We start from the raw sequence: 5,559 nt of genomic DNA, 5'->3' as shown, positions 1-5,559 counted from the left end.
AAAAAAAAAAAAAAAAAAAAAAAAAAAAAAAAAAGGTGTTGTAAAGGCTACCTAGCAAGTTGGAGAACTTGAAGCTAAAATCGAGGACAGGCATTACGTGTGTGTGTGTGTGCTGAGGTATGGACACGAGTATTTTAAAAGTAGATTTGAATGTTTGAGCAAGATTGACCAAGTAGAGAAACTCAAGTTAGTCTTGGATGAGTAACTTAAAGGTATCATGTTAAAAACACATCTGTCTTCTCCAAATACTTGTATTGGTAAATAAAGCAGTTTTGCTTACCCCTGACAAAAGACTGGCTGAAATACAGTAAGTAGTAGCCAAAGATGGCTAAGGTGTATCAGGCTTCAATGCGACATGAGTGTATTTACTCTCCTAGCCATATCACAGCATCAGAATATTACAAAAGAAAGTTGTTTGCTTTTTGGCCAGATAAAACCCATTCCATTCTTGATCTCATGCTTGGATTAGAAAAAAAATCTGTTATTTTAAAAATTAAATAAATAAATTCTTCATCCTTCCGGGTAATACAATACTATCTGTAAACAATCATGAACACATTAAAGTCAAGCCAAGCTTCTAGTAATGACAGTGTCTTGACATGTTAGGGAAGGAGTGTTAAGTCCTCTTCCAAAAAGCTTGTGTCACTTCATACAGCATTTATTTACTTTTTATATGAGAACTGTGAATTACTTATGGCACAGTTACAGCCTCTTGCACATTGTTCTGTGCCAAGCAAAACATCCACCGGTAGAGATTTTCATTCTACTTTGACAGGGTTTGCTGCTTGGAATTCAACAAAGCACTGTTCTCAAAGATGAATTGTTTTTGCTATTCAATACTGATTACGAGACTTGCATCTGGTGTGCACTTTTTAACTCCAGGGAAGGGAATAAGGACAGTATAGTCATGTTTATGGATTGTACCTGTAGCTATTGCTTTCTCTACTCTCAGTTTTCTCGATGGAGAAAGCCATCTGCTTTTTTCTCAAAGAGATGCTAAAAGCTCTGATCAGTGGAAGTACAGCACTGATACTCGTTGAAGAAAGTAATTTTGTTAATACCACTCTGTGGACTTCAACAGATCAGCTTATTCTTAAAGAAGACACAGCAGAAATAGACCAAGATGCCCAAAAGAAATCAGCTATGGCAAAACTCTGCTCCCAGGACAGGCTGGAAATGTTAACAATAAGAGAAGGAAGAGCTGTGCAGAGGGTGGATTCTGGCCTCCTGTATACCTCCTGTTTCCATAGAAGAACAATGACCAGTTGACCAGACGCTAGAAGTTCAAAGTGATTAAATGTAATTAATACATATAAAAATAATTTACATAACTTGTTTCTGTAATTTAGCAGCCTTAAAAAAAAAAGGAGTGTGTATTTATATCAGGTAAAATTTGGAAGAATTTTTAGCTAAGAACTGAAGCATCAGGGATTCCAGAAGTGGGGAATTCACAGAAAAATCTATTATTGTCTACTTGTCAGGTTTTTTCAATTGCCCCAGAAAGCAGCTGGCTTGATACAAGTATAGAACTACCTCTGAGTCTGCTTCTACCTGACAGGTTCCTATATGAAGGTCACAATGTTCTTTGGAAGACTTAACCCACAGATTTCTGAGTATGGACCATGTGGGCTAAATTCCAAGAACTTCAGAAGATCCTGAGAAGAGACTTTATCCAGCAGAGCTGAAATGAGATGGATCCTTTTCAGAAACATGTTTCTTCAGCTGTTCTGTGTAAGTCTGTGCCAGCACATGCCCAGCTTTCAATGAACGTAAGTTCTGTCTGGCTCAAATCATGCAAACCAGTGATTTGCACGCCAAACTGAGAAACGGCTCCTTTAACACCAGTGTGCAAAAAAATGAGCTTTGCCTGGAGATCTGATAAAAGAATGGTTAAAACTGTTTTATTCCTACAACCTTAATGACTTTTTATGCCACTGGTTCCAAGATATGTGGCTGCACTTGACAGCTGGGTCATTGCTTTGCAAGATGCACCCTTCAAGCTCTCATTCTTAAAACAATCTTGTATTTCTCTAGACAATCTGAAGCTTATTCTGCAATTTTGTTTCGATGTTAACTTGTAAACAGACTCAAAACAGAAATGCTGCTTTTGTATTCAATTAGGAGTTTAAAAAAAGACTAGAAGAACAAGGCTTTACAAAACTTTGAATATCTGAAACAGTGTGGAAGGCCTTGGTGCAAAACTTGAGAAATGTTTTCTTTTAAATGCATGTTTTCTTTTCTGGAGGGAAAAGCTGCTCTTCATTTGTATCATGGAACGGGTAAACTTTCAAAGTTATCTAAATTATGGATCTTGAGTTCTTCTGACTTCCACAACTTCTTCGGAACAGTGTTAATATTAACATATTACTTTTATGGTCATCTCAAATAATTTAAAAATTGTCACACCATCTGCCTTGACAGATAGTGGCAAAATACCTGTTTTCTCCATGTGATGAAAAATCTACTTTTCTGGTCTGGTGAGTCCAGAATGCTGTGAATTCTGACAAGAAGTGGTTAATTTCTCCATGGTACATTGGTGAAACAGGAAGCAACTGACTTCAATCTTTGCTATTCTCTTGCCTTACTGTCTGAAATAGCTTTGTGTAGGAATGGATTCCCTCAGGGATCATGTATCTTCTGATGCTCAGCTTGGATCTTTCTTTTCTTGCCTTCTGGCTATTAACACATGCCTTAAGGAGCTGCCCTGGTTGACTTTGAGGTCTTCCTTCTTAAATCCCTTGTTTTCTTAAAGGGCTTCAGGGCTAGTAGCATGTAGTAGTAGGGCCCAGAAGGACACTGCATGGAGGGAAATGCATCACAGCGGGAGGGTTGGAGCTGGTGGGCAAAGGTGAGAGCTGGAATATAGGGTATTACTGAGGGCGTGACTCTGGTACCAGAGAGACCCTGCTGAATGGGTATGGATGTAGATATGACTAGTAAAAAACACATGGGGTGTGAGGAAGCATAGCAGATCTGACCTTCCCGAACCTGATTTCATTTAAGACAGTTTGAGCACAGAAAACAGCATTCTTACCAAAGGAGTTGGGTGCTGGCAGTATGTTTGCTCTCCACTTCCAGAAAGCAAAACGTTGTTGCTTTATGGCTGTATAGGGTGACAGCAATTTTGAACTGTGCAGCAGGACCTGTTGGAAGAAAGGCAGAGAAATGACAAAAGCAAGGTGGTGGCATGGGAATGATGAGCTACTCCAGAGATGGGGAGAAAAGGAAGAGGGAAGGAGAATCAAGCTCAGATCAGCAGAAAGGAGGTTAGGAGAAATAGGGAGGCAGGAGGCTGCAGCTGAACAAGGGAAACAAATTATAAAAGCATAGAGAATAGTAGCAGAAAGATGGACAACAACATAAAATCAGTCAAAAAATGGACAGGTAAGCAATTTGCTTTGTGGCTTCCCTCTGTATGCACATCCTCCTGCTGAAGAAAAGGATGGAGGGAAAATGAAATAGGCTAGCATGCACCTGAGCACGGCAATGAGGAATACATGTGAAAGGAAAAGACTAAAAAAACTGACCTGCCAAATACATGCCAATACAAAATATTCCTTAATAATAGCTTATTTCTGTCTCTTTCTATTTTATGCAGTAGGGAAGGACCTTTCTTGCTTCTTTTAATGCATTGCTAAGAGTGTGAGCAGGTGCTAAATTTTTGTTTAAACTGTTATGTGGAGTAGTGTCAATTGAAAATACCTTATCTTACTAGATGTAATCTTACTCTTGGAGTTTTTCTCTTGCACTGCCTGAAACACACATGTGTTTCTGCATGTCTTCAGGTGATCCAGAGCTGCTGGACCAGCTCTGCAGTGGTGATCTGAAAGGAGCCATGCATTTGAGGAAGGTCGTTATATGGCAAGAAAATATTGTCAGTGTTGTCTTTGATTGCCTTGGCTTTACAGAGAGTGAGGACAGGAAGCAGCCAGAAATGTTCCACTGAGTTGCTTTGTTGAACATGCACCTGATGTAAGAGTGTCTTTACATGGTAAGCATCTCTTGGACTTTACACATTAGTTAAGTTAATGAACTCTCTGGCTCTTCTTACTATTTCCACCTGTTTTGTCTTGCTACTTCTCCTTCTGAGTTTGATCAAGATGTCCTGAATTTCACTTGAGTAACTAGAAGCAAATAAGGGCCTGGGTATTTATTCTTTTCATCCTTTCTACTGTACTTGAAATCAACATGGAATATTTGTTTGCTTAGTGTTTGTGTATGCAGTGGTAGTTATTATGTCTCTGTACTCCTGTTTTTATAAAAAGTACCTCCTGCTAATAGCTAATGAGTATTAACTGGGTAAAGCTTTGAGAAACTCATCATGCAAACTGCTGTTTGAATCTTGGATCAGTGCCATGCTGTACACTTCACTTCTCACATTTGTACAGTACAGTAATTAATGGCATACAACCCTGAAAAAACTTGACCTCCAACTCGGAGTTCAAGATGGTAGTGTTCATTAGAAAGTGAATCAAAATTAAACAGATCAAATTACCATGAGGAATAACTATTAAATTTAGCTGTCATAGTTGCATTTAATCAGACTTTGTTTAAAGCAAGTGAGGGAGGGCGTCTGCAGCAGCCCAGCCTTGTCCAACTGACTGACTGCTACATGTTAACCGAGATATTCCTATGAAGCAGGTACCTTGAAATTAGCTGAGGGGAAAAAAATATCCAAACCAAAACACTTTGTTCATAGGCTGGTAAAACTAGGATTGCTTTTCTAGTTCATGTGAGTTGTAGGCTTTTGCACGTAGCAATTTAATGGCTGTGACTTCAAAACTTGTGGCTGTTTTCTTCATCCGTGATTTAAAGCAACCCAACTTTAATATTGCAGAAGCACTTCGAAACGTTGGCTCCAGTATCTTCTGTTGAGTGTGCACTGCTGGAGGTGTGAACTAATTTTTAATGACTGGCCCGGAGCTCGGAAGTGCCTCAAGAAAGATGTTACAATGGGAAGAGTCAAACTTGGGCTTTGTGGAACGCTTTGGTAGTTTTTCTCAGCATGTGTGCTTGATTTGTGATTGCTAATGAATGAGTCTTCCTTATAGAGGAAAGCTATAGAATGGGTGAAGAACTGAATTTGAGGGGAGAAATGTAGATTCATTCAGTATGGACCTATCTGACAAGAAAACAATCCTTTTAGTAAACAGATCCTGCCCCTTTTGGGTTTTTGAGGGGTTTTTGTTTGTTTGTTTTTTTAATCCCACAATCAAAAACTGAGATCCAAACATAAGGAATGAAAAGCTTCACAGCCCCTAGAGACTCGGACTTCTCCACTCGAGCCCATCCGTTCGTGACCAGGATAAAGCCGCCGGCAGCTCCGGGCTGTGCCACGCTCCGGGGTCCATGCCTGCCGTCCTTGCCAACACAGACGCGCTTGCTTTGCCTTATCGTAGGACAAACGCCCGCCGCCGCTCTTGCTGCAGCCAGGGCAGGTTGCAGACCGGCCGCGGGCTGCCGCTTCACCCAGGAGGAGGCGGCGGCTCGGCTCGGCTTCCCTCGCACCCACCCGCGGGGCACGGCCGGGGCTGGGCGCTGCTGGTACCGGCGCTCAGC

The sequence above is a fragment of the Athene cunicularia genome, assembly GCF_003259725.1.
Source record: "Athene cunicularia isolate RWA chromosome 4 unlocalized genomic scaffold, athCun1 chr4_part2, whole genome shotgun sequence".
Lineage (NCBI taxonomy): Eukaryota > Metazoa > Chordata > Aves > Strigiformes > Strigidae > Athene > Athene cunicularia.
The sequence above is the reverse complement of the archived record's forward strand: the minus strand, read 5'-3'. Positions refer to the sequence as shown.